Source organism: Ceratotherium simum, chromosome X (genome assembly GCF_057802395.1).
Source record: "Ceratotherium simum simum isolate JZ-2026a chromosome X, ASM5780239v1, whole genome shotgun sequence".
Classification (NCBI taxonomy): Eukaryota; Metazoa; Chordata; class Mammalia; order Perissodactyla; family Rhinocerotidae; genus Ceratotherium; species Ceratotherium simum.
In genome coordinates, this window is record NC_141940.1 from 21,238,462 (window position 1) to 21,258,805 (window position 20,344).

The 20,344-nt window shown below is 40.0% G+C and overlaps 1 long non-coding RNA gene across 2 annotated transcripts; it reads right to left on the bottom strand.

Moving 5' to 3' along the window:
* Positions 1-951: 951 nt before the first annotated feature.
* LOC147911777 (uncharacterized) lies at positions 952-15,651 on the bottom strand. 2 transcript variants are annotated; one of them, XR_015550688.1, is made up of 5 exons: positions 15,318-15,651; positions 14,505-14,609; positions 9,392-9,474; positions 4,309-4,453; positions 952-1,747 (listed from the first exon to the last, which is right to left on the bottom strand). It is a non-coding gene; the product is annotated as an uncharacterized LOC147911777 (long non-coding RNA). The 2 variants fall into 2 exon arrangements; XR_015550687.1 differs by having other exon boundaries at positions 9,392-9,538.
* Positions 15,652-20,344: the final 4,693 nt, after the last annotated feature.

The window sequence follows — 20,344 nt, forward strand, 5'->3', positions numbered from 1 at the left end:
ACATCTCAGCAAAGCACTCCCTTCCAGCCAAAGAGGGTTGTAGCTTAGAATCGTTTTTATTTGAAAGGACTATACTCTCTCCAATGACATGAATTCCATGTCCAGCTGTGGCCTGGGCCTGTCCCTCACATCCAGGTTGCTGAAACTTGTAGAATTATGGCCCTCTCTGTGAGCAAGTCACTACTTTAGCTTTTCTACAAGACTGCACTTTTGCCTCCTCAGCCACCGCCACCAACAGCTAATCTCACCCACCGCCCAGGTAAACTTCGTTAAAAGGAGCTTTGTCTTCAAATGACTTATTTTAAAGTTCTACAGTAGATGAATTAGAAAATAGCATTTGTAACAACGTTGTAAACACACACCACACTTCTATTTAACACATTTGCAGTTTGATTGCTTAGTTTGTTTTCAAGATTTTTCTAAAACTACAACATAAAAAAATCTAATATTCATTATCGAAGTTGGCCATTTTCCTTTTTAATAACCTTCTATTTATAGTCTCTATCACACAGACTAATATTTGATTATACTCTGTCTTGTGTTATGCTTGAATTCTGATCCCTCCAAGAGATAAGCTATTCAAGAGGATAGAATCCTGGAATCCTCAAGTTGGAAGGAGATTTAGAGGTCCCTTTTAAAACATTCATTGTAGACAGTTGTCTAGTCTCTGCTAGAATACTTCCAGGGTAAGTATACATCACAAGTCAGCCCATTACAAAACTTTCTGTTAGAAAGTTTTCACTTATGTTGAACCAAAATATGCCTTCCTCTTTCTATTCTCCCATGAGAAATACCTGGTCTTAAAGAATGAAAAGAGCATTGTGTTTGGAGCCAGAAGATCTTTTTTAAATTATTAATCGAGGTGAAGTTCACATCACTATACATTATGTAAATTATGTCTCAATAGAACTGGGGGGAAAAGAACAACAAAGAAAAAATATGTAAATAAAATAAAATTGAGAACATTTTTATTTTCATTAAAAGACACAATTAAGAGAGTGAAAAGGCAAGCTCCAGACTGGGAGAAGAGATTTTTAATCTATGTATCCTATAAAATCTCATATCCAGTATCAATAAAGAACTCCTAAACTTAGCAATAAAGACAGGCAACTCAATATTTTTTTAATGGGAAAAATATTTGAAAGGCACTTCATTAAAGAGTATATCCAAATGATCAATAAGCAAATGAAAAAGTGCTCAACATTATTAGTTATCTCAAATATTCAAATTAAAATCACAATACACACCCACCAGCATGGCCAAAGTTAAAAAGACTGACAATACAAGGGGTCTGGCGGAAAGCATCTCAAATTCTCTTACACTGCTGGTGGGAGGATGTATTAGTTTTCTATTGCTGTGTAAAAAAGATTGCCACAAATTTAGCAACTTAAACACCACACATTTACTGTCTCTCAGTTTCTGCAGCCCAGGAGTCCAGGCATGACTTAACTGGGTCTTGGGCTCTGGGTCTCACAAGGCTGCAATCAAGGTGTTGGCCAGACTGTTTTTATCTCAAGACTTGAATGGGGAAGAATTCGCTTCCAAGCTCACTCGCATTGCTGCAGAATTCACTTCCTTGCAGCTGTAGCACCGACAGCTTCAGTCAGCTTCAGTTTCTTGCTGGCTGTTGGCCAGAGGTCACTCTCAGCTCCTGAGGCTGTCCCCAGTTTCCTGCGACGTGGCCCTTTCCATAGGCAGTTCACAATATGACCACTCGCTTCTTTCAGGCCAGCAGGAGAGCCAGAGCCTAAGATGTGGTTTTATCAACACAGAATATAGTGGGACTATTATTTTTTGTGATGAAGACTATACCTATTTTTCAAAATTACAATAGTTTCTTGTATCTGCTTATAAAAAAGTACATAGTCATAAAACATTTAAACTACACACAAAAGTGGAAAGAAGGTAAAAATTACCCAAAATCCAAACATCCAAAGACTATACTCTTAACAGTGTGGAGAGCCTCCTATGGCCCTCTCTTGATGCATACACACATGCTTACACTCTCATTCTTGTGATGTGCGCGTTCCTGTCACATGCTCCTGCAGGGTGGCCTCCTGTGCTGAAGTCAGTGTCCCCGGCTACCTCTAACTTATGGTCCTCCTACGTTTCCCTGATTTTAAAAGTTATGCATCTTTATGGAGGGAAAAGGAAAATACAAAAAACATACACAAGGAGATAAAAATACAAAAGAAGTAAAAATAAAATATAAACATCATCCCCACTAGCCAGATACCACCATTGACATTTCTATGTGTTTCCTTCCAGTCTTTCTGTCTTTTATATCACTGATATATGCTGCATAAACCTTGCCTTACCTCCTGCCTCCTCGCAAACCACACTCCCTCACTCACTCCCCCTTGCTGATCCTAGAGAGCCAAGCTCTCCCTCCTTTCAGCTTCATGTTCTTTCTAAGTTCCTAAAACAAGAAAATCCTCTTCTAACCCTGTGTCACCCTCTAGATACTGTGTGATCACCTTCCATTCATGGCCCTTAAAAAATTTTTAACAAAATTTTATTTAACCCAATATATCCAAAATAATATTGTTTCAGAATATAATCAATATAATAAGTATTAATGAGATACTTTACAGTTTATGCTAAGTTTTTGTGTATTTTACACTCACAGTCCATCTCAATTCAGACTAGCCATATTTCAAGTGCTCAATAGCCATGTGGTGAGTTGGCCACAGTACTGGACAGCAGAGATGTAGATCCCTGCTCCTCTGATGAATTATCATATACCTTCTCCAGCATCCCCCTAAAGAATCATCTGGCTCTCTGCTACTCAAATGTGGTCAACTGGCAACCTCAGATCACTGGGGGCTTGTTAGAAATGCAGAATCTCAGGCCCCACACAAGACCTATTTAAATTAGAATTTGCATTTTAACACTATCCCCAGGTGATTCATTTGCATACAAAACTTAAGAAGTCTGTTCTGCCTCCTATTAGGCACTTCACCCAGTAGCAGAGAACTCACTATTCCATCCCTAAGGAAGCCCATTCCATCTTTAAGTGGTTCTAATAATTAGAAAAACATTGGTCCTTCCTTTATTGAGGATTCCCTATAAACCTGGCATTGTGCTAAGCACTTCACATGAATTATCTCATTTAAGCCCAGCACTCTATGAGAAAGAGGCTAATTTTGACTCCTTTTGCTGTTGTTGTTAAACAAACAACTGAAACACAGTTAAAATAGACATAACAAAAATTTACCATTTTAACCATTTTTAAGTATACAGTTCAGTGGCATTAAGTACATTCACAATGTTGTGCAACCACCATCACTATCCATTTCCAGAACTTTTCATCATCCCAAACAGAAACCTATTAAACAATCACTTTCCCTTCTTCTCTCTCTCCAGCCCCTAATAACCACTATTCTTTCTGTCTCTACGAATTTGACTATTCTAGGTACCTCATTTAGGTGAAATCATACAATATTTGTCCTTTTGTGTCTGGTTTATTTCACTTAGCGTAATGTTTTCAACATTCATCCATGTTGCACCCTATATCAGAATTTCTTTCCTTTTTACAATAATTATTCCATTGTATGTATATACCACATTTTGTTTATCCATTCATCTGTTGACGGACATTTGGGTTGTTTCTACTTTTTGGCTATTGTGAAGAATGCTGCTATGAACATTGGTGTACAAGAATCTGTTTGAGTCCTTGCTTTGAATTCTTTTGGTTATACTCCTAGCAGTAGAATTGCTGGATCATATGGTAAGCCTATATTTAACTTTCAAGGAACCACCAAACTGTTTTCCACAGTGGCTGCACCATTTTACCATAGCCTTTTAAAAAAGATAGCAGTTATTGTGGCTATTTTTCTGATCAGAAAAATTTTAAAACATGCTCTTTTAAGAAAACTGGAATATAGAGACAAAAAAGATTAAAAAAAACTGTAATCCATTATCCAATGAAACTGTTCACATCTTGATACACATTCTTTCAGGATTTCTTTTTATGACAACTGCTTCTTAAAATAAAGGTTTCATTTGTTACCATGGAATTGTAAACATGCTTTTGAAGGACTAATATTTTAGAAATGTATTTGCCTTAAAAATATACCATTTTTCAAATAATATGCAGCCATCAGAAATTATGTTTGTGAGAACTATGCTATAATAATAATAAACTCTGCCATCTGTTGACTGCCTACTGTATTCCAGACACTTTACACATGCCCACTCTAATCCTTACAACAACTCTGTGTAGGCTTTACCATTGGATGGGCCACGTTTCACCAGCTGTGGGGTCTCGGATAAGTACCCAGCCTCCCTGTTCCTACGTTTCCTCACCTGTGAAAACAAAGATGCTCCCAGCCCCTAGCTCTGGAGTCACTGAGCATTCAAATGAGATGACCCACGGAAGGTGCTTGGAGCAGGGCTCAGGTCATCATCGGCACTTCAGAAATGTCCTTTTGCCAAATAAATTCCGGGTGCCCTGAAAATTTAAACATGAAGAATAAAATGAAGCCATGACGGTACTAGAAGAAAATGCAAGTGAACACTTTTATAATCCTGGGTGGGGAAGACATTCTAAGCCTTCTGTCAAAGGCAGAAACAATAAAAGCAAAGAATTATTAGAATGACCACACAATAAAAGTACTTTCTGAATGGCAGAAAACACCACAAAGTTAGAAGACAAGCCAGAATTTGGGCGGGGAAATTGTAACTAATTTGACAGACAAAAAGCTCTTTAATATACTGCAAGCTTTACAAATTAAAAAAAATACACTGAAAGGTATTTTCCTAGAAAAATAGGCAAAGGATACAAACAGCAGAGCCAGACGGTCCGACGTGACCAGTTTATCCGTGGGGACATTTCGATGAGCCCCGTTGACACAGCTGCTCTGATGCTGCGGCTGTGTGTCAGCTGTCCCGGTCGGCACAGCGCGTTCCCTGCCCTCCCTCTCCCCCAACCTCCAGTCCAGAGGACTTGCACTGTCGACCTTAGTCCCTTCTGCATTGTGTACATTTTCTTCTACAAATGTGTTACTTCTAATCAGAAAGAAAAAAGAAAGAAAAAAAAACCTTTTCAACAGGGTTAGCCTCTAAGGGAAACTCAAATCATCTTTATAAAAGAAATTTTATGATACTAAATATAATATTTGCACACTTGAATCCTGAGAGAAAAGTTAAGAATTTAGTTGAGCATCTCCTCTATAGTCTGAAGCTGAGAATAAGGAATCTTACTGTGCTCCAAATACCTTCAGTCTTCCCCGCTACTCTGTGTCTCTGTCTATATGGGATTCATTCACTCATTCCCTAGATAGGTGCCTACTGAGCACCTGTCCTGTGCCAGGCCTTGTGCCAGGCCCAGGGATCTAGCAGTGAACTAGAAACAGTCCCTGCCCCCACGGAGCAGGCTAGGCCTGGGGATCTAGCAGCGAACTAGAACCAGCCCCTGCCCCCACGGAGCAGGCAGTCTAGTTGGGGGAGGGGTGGGCAAAAAGGAATAAATATTCAGGTTAAGGACACATTATCAGGTATGAAGAAAAATGAAGAAAGGGAAGGACACGGAAAATGGCAGGGACTGCTGTTTTGGATAAAGTGGTCAGGAAGGCCTCTCTAATGGGGTGATATTTGAGGAGAGGCATGAAGGAGGTGAGGGAGTGAGCTGTGAGGACTTCTGAGAACATTCCAGGCAAAGAGAACAGTAACAGCAAAGGCCCCGGAGCAGGAGTGAGCCTGGCGTGTTTGAGGGACATCCCTCTGCTGGGGCAGAGGGATGAAGGGGAGAGCAGGAGCAGATGGGGTCAGAGAGGTAATGGGCTGAGGGAGATCAGGTAGGGCTGTGTATATCATGGTCAAGACTTTGGATTTTATTCTAAGTCTGGGAATGTTGACATAATCAGAAGAAAGCACACCAACAAAAAGCAGAGGTGTCTATTCTTCATATTTTTTAATGAAAAAGAGAGTAATTTCCATTAAAAAAAATGACTTCTGGTTATATGTGATTATAGGCCAAATAGTGCCCAATAACTAACCATCCTTCACTCCTCCATCACTGAGACCTGTACCTCAAAATTGGCAGGGTTTAGCAATAGAGAAATCTCATATTTGGGTGTTACGAGGAAAGAGTTAACACAGCAAGTTTGGTGGCTTACTCCTTGCATGTGTCTAAGAGAACCATGATTGTCCCTCAGCCAACCCATGAAAATGTGTCTGTCAGAGTTCTTTATATCATCAATGGATTAATGATTTTGTTGTGTACACCTGCAGTAATAGACCATGCCATACCATCTTATTAGGTTTGCTTTGCACAAACATCAAGATTGATGATGTGGGCCGGCCCCGTGGCTTAGTGGTTAAATGCGCGTGCTCCGCTACTGGCGGCCCGGGTTCGGATCCCAGGCACGCACTGACACACCGCTTCTCCGGCCATGCTGAGGCCGTGTCCCACATACAGCAACTAGAAAGATGTGCAACTATTACATACAACTATCTACTGGGACTTTGGGGGAAAAAAAAAAGAGGAGGATTGGCAATAGATGTTAGCTCAGAGCCGGTCTTCCTCAGCAAAAAGAGGAGGATTAGCATGGATGTTAGTTCAGGGCTGATCTTCCTCACACACACAAAAAAAGATTGATGATGTGAACGTGGTTTCACTTTTGGGGTCAACAACATTGTTGGGGTCCTGAGTTTCCTGGTCATGGCCAGTTGTTAACAAGATGTGCATATGTGACCAGTTCTCCCATCTGGGCCTCAGGCTCTGAGACCCAAAATGGGCTTTACTGGGCATAGATATTCCTCACGTTTCCCTGGAGTTCACTGTTACAAAAAATTGAAAAGGAAATTAGAAAGTATTTTGAACTAAATGAAAACACAGCATAACAAAAGCTGTGGGATGCATCTTAAGCAGTACTTAGAAGGGAATTTATAGCACTGAATCTTTATATAAGAAAATAAAAAGGCCTCAAATCAATGACCCCAGCTTCGATCTTAGGGAACTAGAAAAATAAGAACAAATTAAACTCAAAGTAAGCAGAAGAAAAGAAACAATAAAGGTAAGGGCAGAAAACAACGAAACAGAAAACAGGAAACAATAGAGAAAATCAATGAAACCAAAAGCTGGTTCTTTGAGAAGATCAATAAAATTTATAAACCTGTATCCAGATTGATCAGGAAAAAAAGAGAGAAGACACAAATTACCAATATGAGAAATGAGAGAGGGGATATCACCACAGATCCTGCAGACAGCAAAACGATAATAAGGATTGAATATTATGAACAACAAATAATAAATAAAATTAGATAAATTGGACTTCATCAAAATTTAAAATTTTTTGGGCCTTAAAGGACACTACCAAGAAATAATTCCCATGGAATGGGAAGAAAATATTTGAAAATCATATATCTGATAATAGTTTAGTATCTAGACTATATAAAGAACTCTCACAATTCAACAAAAAGATAAACAACCCAATTAAAAAGTGAGTATTACCAGAGACAGAGAGGGACATTATGTGATTATAAAAGGGGGGTAAATTTTAAAAGAGGACATACAATTCTAAACATTTATACACCTAATAACAGAGGCTCAAAATACATGAAACAAAAACTGATAGAATTGAAATGAAAAATAAATACACATTTAGAGATTTCAACACACCTCTCAATAATTGATAGTAAAAGTAGACAGAAAATCAGTAAGGATATAGAAGACTTAACACTATCCATCAACCTGACCGAATTGACATTTAAAAAAGCTCCAACCAACAACAGAATATACGTTCTTTTGACATGGCCAGGAAACATTTACCAAAATAGACCATATTCTGGGCCATAAAAAAATTCACAACACATTTAAAATTATTAAAATTATACAAAGTGTGTTCTCTGAACACAATAAAATTAAATTAGCTTTATTAGATTAGATTATATTAGATCAATAAAAGAAATATTTCTGGAAAATCCCCAAATATTTGCAACCTTAATAACACACTTCTAAATAACACATGGGTCAAGGAAGAAATCAAAAGGGAAATTATAAAACATTTTGAACTAAATGAAAATGAAAACATAGCAAAATTTGTGGGATGCAGCTAAAGCCATGGTTAGAAGAAAATTTACAGCAATAAATGCCTATGTCAGAAAACATTAAGGATCTTGAAACAATGACCTCAACTTTCACCTTAATAAACTAGAAGACAAACAGCAAATTACACCTAAAGTAAGCAAGGTTAAAGCCAAAGTAAAGATGACAGAAATCAAACACATTGAAAACAGAAAAACAAAGAAAAGCTGGTTCTTTGAGAATGTCAATAAAATAGATAAACTTCTAGCCAGACTGATCAGGAAAAAAGGACAAAATTAACCAATATTAGGATTGAAAGGGGGAACATAAACCATAGATCCTACAAATATTGTGGACAGTAAACTCTAAAATGGTCCCCATTGATGCCTGCCTCCTGGTATTCACGCCCCTGTATAATCCTCTCCCCTTGAATGTGGACTGACCTAATGACTTGTTTCTAACCAACAAAATACAACAAAGATAGTGGGATGTCACTTCCATGACTAGGCTATGACTACCATCTTGCTATACTCTCTCTATTGCTGGCTTTGATGAGGCAAGCTGCCACGCTGGAGAGGCAACACGGCAAGGAACTGAGGGGAACCTCTTGCCAACAGCCAAGAGGAAATTGAGGCCCTCAGTCCAACAATCTACAAGGAACTGAATCCTGCCAACAACCATGTAAGCTCAGAAGTGGATCCTTCCCCGGTCAAGTTTTCAGATGAGACCCTGGTCCAGGTCGACACCTTGATTACAGCATTGTGAGAGACCCTGAACAGATGACCCAGCTAAGGTGTGCCCAGATTAACGACATGCAGAATCTGTGAGATAATAAATGTGTGTTGTTTTAAGCTGCTAAGTTTGTCGTAATTTGTTATGCAGAAATATATAACTAGTATAATTTTAAAATGATAAGGAAATATCAACAATTTATGCAAATAAATTTGATAACTTCGATGAAAAGAACAAATGGACAAATTTCTTACGATACACAAACTATCAAAGCTCATTCAAGAAGAAATCGATAACCTGTATAGCCCCATAACTATTACAAAAATTAATCTGTAGTTAAAAAACTTTCCCATAAAGAAAACTTTGAGCCCAGATGTCTTCACTGGTGAATTCTCAGAAGCATTTAAGTAAGAAATAATTACAATTCTATACAAACTCTTCCAGAAAATAGATGATAATAGAATACTTCCCAACTTATTCTATGAGACCAACATTACCCTGATACCAAAATTAAAGACCTTATAAGAAGGAAAACAAAGCCAGGTCTGATGGCCTAGTGGTTAAAGTTCAGTGTTATCATCACTTCAGCAGCTTGCGTTCGCTTCCCAGTCACAGAACCAGACCACCCACCTGTCAGTTGCCATGCTGTGGCGGCAGCTCACATAGAAGAGATAGAAGGACTTACAACTGGGATATATGACCATGCGCTGAGGCTTTGGGGAGGAAAAAAAAAACAGGAAGATTGGCAACAGATGTTAGCTCAAGGCAAATCTTTCCCTGCAAAAAAAAAAAGAAAACAAAGACCAATACCCCTCAAGAACTTAGATGCAAAAATTCTTAGCAAAATTTTAGCAAATCAAATCTAACAATATGTAAAAAGGATACCTCATCCTGCCTACATGGGGTTTATCTGAGGAATACAAAGTAGGTTTAACAATCCAAAATCAATCACTGTAATTCACCATATTAACAAAAGAATAAAGAAAAAAATGTATAATCTCATTAGACACAGAGAAAGCATTGGACAAAACACAACAACTTAGCATAAAATCTCTTAGCAAACTAGGAATAGAAGGGATCTTCCTCAATCTGTATAAAGGTAACTATTAAAGACCTACTGCTGAAACGCTTTCCCCCTAACATCAGGAACAAGGCCAGGCTATTCACTTTTACCACTTCTAGTCAACATTATGCTGGAAATTCTAGTCAGTGCAATAAGGCAAGAAAAAAGTGCATCTAGACTGGAACGGAAAATGTTAGACTCTCATTATTCACATATGATAAGTTGTCCAAACAGAAAATCTTCCAGACTGTACAAAAAAGTTACAACTAATAAGTGAGTCTAGCAAGGTAGCAAGATATAGAGACAATATACAAGAATCAATTGTATTTTTATATATTAGTCATGAATAACTGGACATTTAAATTTAAAACAGCATCAAAAATATAAAACACTTAGGGATAAATTGGATGAAAAATGTGCAAGACCTGTACATTGAAAACTACAAAAGATTACTAAGAGAAATTAAAGAAGACTTAAATAGAAAGATACACTATACTCATGGATTAGAAGACTCAATATTAATAAGATGTCTAGGCCAGCCCCGTGGCTTAGCGGTTAAGTGCGCACGTTCTGCTACTGGCGGCCCGGGTTCGGATCCCCGGCGCGCACCGACGCACTGCTTCTCCAGCCATGCTGAGGCAGCGTCCCACATACAGCAACTAGAAGGACGTGCAACTATGACATGCAACTATCTACTGGGGCTTTGGGGGAAAAAAGGAGGAGGATTGGCAATAGATGTTAGCTCAGAGCCGGTCTTCCTCAGCAAAAAGAGGAGGATTAGCATGGATGTTAGCTCAGGGCTAACCTTCCTCACACACAAAAAAATAATAATAATAATAAGATGTCTATCCTCCTCAAATTGAATAAATTCAAAACAATGCCAACAAAAATTCTAGGAGGCTTTCTTCTAAAAATGGACAGGCTAATTCTAAAATTAATAATTGATGTGTAAAGAACACAGAATAGAAAACTAATTTTGAAAAAAAAATGACAATGTTAAAAGACTTACACTACCTGATTTCAAGATTTATCATAAAGGTACAGTAATCAAGACAGAGTTGTATTGCCAGAAGGACAGACATACAGATCAATGGAACAGAATAGAGGGTCCAGAAGTTGACCCATACATGTACGGTCAACTGATTTTTGACCAAAGTGACAGGGATAATATTTTTAACAAATGATGCTGTCAAAATTGGATAACCTTATGCAAAAAAATCAAGTTTCATCCTTGTTTCATGTCATATGTAAAAATAAACTCACAATTAATCATAGACCTAAAAGTAAGTGTTAAAATATTTCTTGAATGCCTCAATGAATAACCTTGTGCATATGTCATTTCATATTTTTGTCAATGTATCTTTGGGATGGATTTCTAGAAGTGATAGTGCAGGGACAAAGGGTAAACTTACATATGTAATTTTGCTATATGTTATTACTTTTCCAAATAGGGATTGTACCATTTTGTATTCCCATCAGGAATGTATGAGAGTGCCTTTTCTCACGAATAGAGTATATTGTCAAACTCCTGGATTTTTTTGCCAATCTAATAAAATGACTAATGGCAAAAAAAAAAAATTCTTGAAACCATTATATAGCAGTTAAACCTAATTTATAACTAATACAGAGGGATTCCATGGTGTAAAAGTAAAATAATTATATTGCTTTCTTAAAATTTATAATTTACAATCACCAATTAAAAACTGAGAAATCCAACAATAAACAAATCTGTTTAATTTTGTTTAACCAATTAATACACAAATGTATTTGACCATGGAGCTCTTTATTTGCATATTAGTAATATTCTGTGAAACACACTTTGGAAACCATGATCTTGTTCAAAACTTTTGCTTTACATGTGAGGAATCTGATGGCCGGAGAGAGTAATTCACTTGACCAAGACTGCTTGTCTAATGGGAGATTTATCCAGGCATAAATCCTCCACTGCTTGTATTTCATAACAGATTATCATTTTCATTTGGTATTGGATATGCCTTGAAGGTTTCATAAGCAAGTATTGCTTCTATTTCTGTGCTTCCACTACTCCACGGGCTGTCCTTATTATAGCACTTATCACCATATAGTTCAATAACCTGTCTTCCCCATGAGACTGAGCACTCCTTCTGCCCAGGGAATGTAGACTGATCATTTTCATTTCACCCAGTTAGTTCCAGTAACTAGAATATAGTGGAATCTCAATAAATGTTTCGTGAATGCCAGGGCAGGGGGATTTCCATGTGAACAGCCCAAGAACAAGAGTACAGACATCCAAGAAAAGAGTACAAGACTCCAAGTTGGGAAGAAAGATACTGAGGAAAGTGATCTTAGGGAGGGAGATAGGATTGGTGGGAAATTAAGAACAGTGTTCACACAGCAAAGACTCAGGAAAGTAGACCCAATGAGATATTGTGATATCATCAATGCAGAAAAGATAATTTGGCCTAGGACAGCTGGTAAACTATTGCATAATCTCTAAATAATTAGCTAGACTAAAGTGTAAGAAAACGCTCTGCTCCATGCAAAACAAAAAAAATAGCACATAATAACCACATTAAAATAATTATTTGATTTGGATAGCACTGGATATATATCATAAATAAGTATTGGTTCAATATGTTGAGGGAAATCATTTGAAGCTTGTTATTCTCAAAATAAAAATATTAGATTATATGAAAACAAAAGCATTTCACAAAAGGAACTAATATTTATTTGATCATGACAAGCTCTTAACATACATAAGCTCATTTAGGTCTCATAACTACCCTTTGAGGTAAACATCTCCCTGTTCCTCTTAAAAAGATTTGAGGAACTGAAGCATCCACTCTTCTAAGAATCTGCATTCTGTCATAAGAATCTGGGTTGCCCCAGTTTTTTTCCCAATAATTTCCAAAACCAAAATTTTTTTAATGTATTGAACTTTTACAATGACCCATGTTTTATAAACAGAGTTTAATTTTCCTGACTTAAAGAACCTCTCGTTGAGCATTTTAAAATGATAACAAGTCCGTTGTTTTGTTTAGGATAGACTCTAGGAACTCAAAACAGCTGCCTCTCTAAGGAGCATCCAAGATTTGTAAGAGTTCCTAGCATGGTTTCATATCAAAATCAATTTGTAACCTTTCATGGGAACAGAAGTAAAAACAGGAATGAATGCTTATAGAGTGCTTAATAAATTCCAGATACTGTGCTAAACACTTCATAAAGCTTCCTCTGTGTAATTCTCACACCCTCCTTATGAGATAAAATGGGCCTTGCTTACAGAATGTTTATAAAAATTATGAGTTTTAAAAATTAGAAAAAAAATACACAAAAGGGACAAATGTTTAATAATGGAGCAGATTAGTAAAAAACCTACAGAAAGTAAACTTAAAAACAGCACTACTGTAGGAATAAGAATCTAATTTAATTTTAAATCTAAATTTCTATGTATTTGTATCATTTATTTCATTAACATTTTAAATAAGAGTCCACAAACATAAGGCAAATACATTGAGTGATACTATTTCCTAACACTACTTGGAAATATTTGTTATGTTCTGTTCTGGAAAATCAGTCGCTTACATGAGAGATTTTAAGATTATTAACTTTCCACTGTAAATTTTTGCCTATGATCTTCACTTTGGAACAAAGTGAATTTCATTACATTTACTTTACATTTACACATATGTAGTCAAAATCGTGTCCAATGACACTACCACATACAGTAAAGATTCATTATAACACAGTTCTATAGAGCAAGTGTTCGTCCTACCTCCTAGCCAGCAGTTAACAACGAAATTCGACCCATTAAAAGTAAAGGCAGTGGCCCTTTAGTTTCAGCTGATTTTTTTTTTAAGTACTTTTTTGTGTGTGTGAGGAAGATCAGCCCTGAGCTAACATCCATGCCAATCCTCCTCTTTTTGTTGAGGAAGACCTGCTCTGAGCTAACATTTAATGCCAATCCTCCTCCTTTTTTCCTCTTTTTCTCCCCAAAGCCCCAGTAGACAGTTGTATATCATAGTTGCACATCCTTCTAGTTGCTTTATATGGGACGCCACCACAGCATGGAGCATGGCCGGACAAGCGGTGCGTGGGTGCGCGCCCGAGATCCCAACCCTGCCACCAGCAGTGGAGCCGCACCCAACCGCTAGGCTATGGGGCGGCCCCCCTCAGCTGATTTTTTTTGTCGTTAAATTATTTCCCATGTGAAAAAAAAAATTCCAAAGCAGTCATAAAATAAAAGTGCCCAGCTCAGACAGCTGGAAATTCTAGCCCTGGACTGGCTTTCTGATAACTGACATATTTCAGGTATCATAAACTATATTAATCTGATCTTGGGAAGGTGAATGAAAAGGGATGTTAAAGAAAAATTAATGTTCTTTTTTCATAGAAGACCCCAAATCCCTAAATTCCTAACAAACATCAGGGTCAGAGGGTGACTCACGATTACACTGCTATCCTTTTAACTGGTTAAATCAAATGACCCCTCTGGCATTCACGTTTTAAATCTGCAAGTCTAGGCATTACATCAAAATTCAGATGTCCATCTCGGGGAAGCTGGACTCCAGCCCCAAGAAGTGCTGCTCAAAGCAGATGGACTTCACGTTGCCTAATCTCCACATCACCTTTTTTTCTTTTCCTTTCCTTTTTTTTTTTGTAAACCTGGGCAGAACTCCAAGATGCCGCGGAAAGTTCTCATACCGCACTAAAGTCGAGCAGGTCGCTCAGCTCCTCGCTCAGGTCCTCGTTGGCCCCCATGCGCTGCTGCTGGGATTCGTCTTTGGCCACTTCTAGCAGGTCCTAAGGCTGAAGAAAGGGCTCAGTGAGAGACCACCGAAGCCCAAAGTGGGGAGTGGGGAGATGGGGTAGGGCGTCCTGAAAGAGGAAGAGGGTTGGCGGCGCCAGAATGACTTCCAAAGTCCCCTCCTCGTTCCCAAAGCGGTGCGGGCAGGAACAGGGGCCCGGTGAGGGGTCAATTCGGGGTCCCGCCAGCTGGGCGGAGGCGCCGGCGAGGAGAGATGTGAAGTGACCCGCTCGCCTCGTAAGGATAGAATTGACAAGTCGCAGGCAACGCGCCTCTGGCAGCGCCAGGTCTGAGCGGCCGCTGGATGTCTCCAGCGGGGTCCGGAGGTCGGAAAGCTCCCCTCTGCAGGTCCAAGGCGCGTAGTTAAAAAGAAAACAGAAACACCGACAACTAGTCTCGCTTTCGCCCGGCATCCTCCTCCGGCTTGGCCTTCTCTCACTTTTGCCGCCCTGCCCGCAGCCGACCAGCCCTGAACCTGCCGAGACCACTGCGCTCACTCGGCGCCAAAGCCGCCCTCTCTCCCATGTGCCCCGGGGGCCCGGGCGCCGCCCCAGCCGAGCGCGGCGCCCGCGGACTCGCGACCCAGGACTCGCGCCCCGACTACGCCCCCCAAGGTAGAGCGGACTCCGGGTTCAGCGCCCTGCAGAGGAGCGCGGGAATTGGGACGCCGGCCAGAGGCGCTCCTCTCCCCCTTGCCAGCCCGAAATTACCTGCTGCCCCATGGCCGCATCCAGCCACTGGGATTAAAGATCCCTTTGGCTGGGAGAGTCCCTCAGTTCACTTGTCCGGAACGGGCTCTGGGTCCCAGAGCGGGAGGCGCTCTCGTGCCTGGACGCCCCTTCCTCCTGGGACCAGGAATAGAACTGATGGGTCTCCTCAGCGGACATTTTTTTCCTGGGGTGGTCTCAGCATGGGGCTCAGCTCCAGCTCTGGCGCCCCCTATGCCGCAAAAAGCCCCGAGTTAACCCCTTAGTCCCCGGCACGCTGGCGCCACCTGCGCGGAGGAAGTAGGGGCCCGCAGGTGGGGGGTGGGGTCGCAGAAGAGCGGGCGGGAACACGGAGGGTCCGCTGCGCGGCTGCAGGACAAAGCTCTCGATGGGAGGAGAAAGGCGGGAGAGGAATGCCCGCCCCCTGGGGAGCGCGGGGTGGGAGCACGGCGGCGCCTCCTCCCTCCCGTTCTTCTCGATCCTCCCTTTGCCCCGAAGCGGAAACAGAAGGAGATGCAGCTGTGGATGCATCTGGATCTGCTGTCATGCAGATGGCTGCCGTCCCTGATCCACCCGCGCTGGACGCTGGCGACTCAGGCCCCGGGTGGCTGCGCTGCGCTCAGCGCTGAAGATGCGCGCGTCGGAGAAGGAATGCCAGGCCACCTTGGACCACTTCGGCCCACTCTTGGAGCAGGTTTCTGTTGCTCAAATGCAGTGTGGAGCCCAAAGCAGAATGAATGGCAAAACCTCCCTCAAAGTCTACAAAACAGTGTTGGCTTCAGGTTTCCAGTCACTCACTCAACCCCCAGCGTCTACAATTACTTCTTCCCATGCGAATCCTGCGGGGCCACAGAATTGCACAGTGGGTCCAGTCCTTGGAAATGGATCGAGACAGTCCTTTTCATCTTACAGAGGAGATCCAGACAGGTTCTGTCACATAGCCACTATCTAGCACAAGTTCTCATCTTGGCTTGAGGAAGAAGCTTCAAACGAGCTAGAAAGAAAAGATAAATAAATCACCGTTCCGTTCAATTCAGGGATGGAAGTAAAAATTTCTCTAGTGACAGCTAGTTACTTTTTGGGTCAGTGAATGCAGTAAAGACCAGTAAGGCCCAGGCAGAAGAGACACTGCGGAGAAAGCAGACGCATCCAGAATAATAAACTCAATGAAACAGCCAGCGCCTAAGGGCAACAAAATGGCAAGAAGGAGCCATTGATAATCTGAGTTGGATGGAAACAGGGAAGTAGATTCAATGAAAATTATACAGATATACTTCCTTACAATGGGATTTGTCCAGCAGGAAAGGCAATTGAAGCTTGCAGGTGGGAATTTACATGATATTGTCAATGGCTAAACCAAGACCCTGTGCCAGACAGACCCTGTGGTAACATCCCCAATATCCGCTCCTCCTTGTCTTGGTGGCACCCTCCTGTTTTTTAATGTCATATCCCTGCCCTGACTCCCTCCTAGCAGATATGATTCCAATCTTAGCAAATTAGCATAATTAAAATCTAAATTAATCAGCATAGTCCCATTCCTTGCCATTGGTTGGCTATGGGCATGACCCATTTGGGGCCAATGAGAATAGCAATTTCCTGGGGGCTTTGAGGAAAGTTTTTCTTCCATATTCTGGAGGAAATTCAGAGGCAACCCCCTCTTCTGCATGTGCTCAAAGAAACAAGGAGCCCCTGATACTGTGAGCAGCTATATATCAGCCATAAGGAAGAGCCAAGTTAAAATAAAGCAGAGATCAAGACAGCATAGGCAGGGCCAGCCCCCTTGGCTTAGCGGTTAAGTGCGCGAGCTCCACTATGGGCGGCCTGGGTTCGGATCCCTGGCGCGCACCAACGCACCGCTTCTCCAGCCATGCTGAGGCTGCGTCCCACATACAGCAACTAAAAGGATGTGCAACTATGACATACAACTATCTACTGGGGCTTTGGGGGAAAAAAAGGAGGAGGATTGGCAATCGATGTTAGCTCAGAGCCGGTCTTCTTCAGCAAAAAGAGGAGGATTAGCATGGATGTTAGCTCAGGGCTGATCTTCCTCACAAAAAAAAAAGAAAGCAAGCAAGCTAAGGCAGAAAGTAATCTGACTTTTGTGCCATTTTTGAGCCTCTGATTCAAACTGCTTTTGAGTCCAGGTCTACCTTCATTGATTAGGTCAATGAGATTTGAGTTTTCTGTTCCTTGTAATCTAGTGTTTCCAACTGATACAGGCCCAATGGGCATTTTTGGTTGCAAAATCCCAAGCATCAGATGGGCAGATGGATTAGATAACTTTTAAGGCCCCATCTCAGTGGTAAGATTCTACCTCACCTCAGTGGTAGAGCTAGAAGCAAATCCTGGAGAAAGAGGATGCATGTACTCTGATCTGAAGGAGTCATATCTGTTTTCAAAAGTAATGGAGAGCCAACTTTTCACCCTTCACATAACAACTGATTCAGTGGGAGAAATAGCCATCTGCCTCAATCCTCAGTCATGGCAGCTGTGGGGGACTGACTGGTGGAATATTTCATATCTATTATGGCCCATAATGCTTTTTTTATACTTTCTTTTCCTCATTAGGATGCAAATTCCATGAGGGTTGGGGCTTCCAGGCATCTTTCTACAGCACACAACTAACAAAGTAGACACTCAAAAAATGAGGGCTGGAATGAAATGTATCAATCATCTGACATTATAACAGAAAAAAATTTTATGCTGTAATGCAGTCTTTGTATGTGTCATTTTTCATGATTTTGAATGACATATTTTATTATTCCCACCAGTGGATTTCCTATAATAGCTCTGTCCACTTGGGACTAGAGGGAACAATATAATATAAAAATTAGTTTAATAACAATCAAACCGCTCAGTTCATGGCATGCCAATCATTGTTGAACTAAATTCCAAGATTTAGATCTTCTGTTCTATCATAAGCCAGGTTTCAGCATTTACCAACAGTTCACTCCTGCTATTCTTCTCTATCAGCCAGCCACAATATCCCGCCGCTGGGATTCTCTGGTAGAAAATTTAGTTACATTTACTCTCTGAACATTGGTAGATACAAAGATTTCCCTAAACCTTGCTAGTACTCTTGTTTATTTTTAAGGTAAAATTCACATCACATACAATTAACCATTTTAAAGTATTAAATCAGTGGCATCTAGTATAGTCACAATGCTGTGAAATCACCACCTCCCTCCAATTTCAAATTGTTTCATCATCCCAGAAGAACACTCTATACTTAGTAAGTAATGTCTCCCCATTCCTCCCTCTGCCCATGCCCTGGCAACCACTAATCTGCTATCTTTTATCTCTATACATTTGACTATTCTGGATATTTCATGTTTAAAAAATCATAAAATATGTCGCTATTTGTGTCTCGCTTCTTTCACTTAGCATGTTTTCAAGGTTCATCAATGTTGTAACATGTATCAGTACTTCATTCCTTTTTAGGGCTGAATAATATTCCATTTTGTGATTACACCACATTTTGTTTATCCTTTCATCCATTGATGGACATTTGAGTTGTTTCCACCTTTTGCCTCTTATGAATATTGCTGCTACAAACATTCATGTACAAGTTTTTGTGTGGACATGTTTTCATTTCTCTTGGGAATATACTAGGAGTAGAACTGTTGGATCATATGACAATTCTATGTTTAACTATTTGAGGAACTGCCAAACTGTTTTCCACAGCACCTGCAACATTTTACATTCCCACCAGGAATGTATGAGGCTTCCTATATCTATACATCCTCACCAAGACTTCTATTCTCCTTTTTTTTTCTTATTATACCCACCCTAGTGTGTATGAAGTGGTACCACATTGTGGTTTTGTATTTCCTTAAGGACATCTTTTCATGTGTTTCTTGGCCTTTTGTATGGCTTTGGAGAAATGTTTATTCAAGTCCTCTGCCAATTTTTAATTGGGTTGTTTGGTGAGTTGTAAGAGTTATTTATATATTTATATATTCAGGATATTAAACTCTTATCACAAATATGATTTGCAGATATTTTCTAAAATTCTGTAAATTGTCTTCTCACATTCTTGATAACGAACTTAGAGGCACAAAGTTTTTCATTTTCATAAAGTCCAATTTATTTATTCTTTGGTTGCTTGTGCTTTTGGTGTCAGTCTAAGAAACCATTGCCAAACCCTTGTACAATGCTGGTAAGAATGTAAAATGGTGCAGCCAATGTGGAAAACACTTTGGCTGTACCTCACAAAGTTAAACATAGTCTTAATATATGATCTAGCAATTCCATTGCTAGGTGTATACCCAAGAGAATTAAAAACATATGTTCACACAAAAACTTATACACCAACAGTCATAATAGCATTACTCATAATAGCCAAAAATGGAAACACCCAAATATCCATCAATTGATAAACAGATAAATAAAATGCAGTATGTCCACAGACTGGCATACTATACAGCCATAAAAGAGAAGAAATTACTGACGCATGCTACCACATGGATGAACCTTGAAAATAGCATGTTAAGTGAAATAAGGCAGGCACAAAGGCCACATGTTGTCTGGTTAAATTTATATGAAATGTCAAGCATAAGCAAATATAGAGAGACAGCAAGTAGATTAGTGGTTGATTAATGCTGAGGGGTGTTGGTGTTAAGATGGCAATACGCCCCAAATTGACCTACAGATTGAATGTAACACCAGTCATCACAACATCATTTGCTTTTTTGTTTTGCATAAATGGATGAGCTTATCATAAAATTCATATGGAATTGCAAAGGACCCCAAATAGCCAAAACAAATTTGAAAATGAAGAACAATGTAGGAGGACTCCCATCTCTCCATTTCAAAACATACTACAAAGCTACAGTAACCAAAAGAGTGTGGTCCTGCTGTAAGGCTAGAAATATAGACAAGTGGAATAGGATGAGAGTCCAGAAGTAAGCCCATACAACTGTGGTCAATTGTTTTTTGACAAGGATGCCACAACCATTCAATAGGGAAAAATAGTCTTTTCAATGAATGATTCTGGGACAAATGGATATCCACATACAAAAGAATGATTT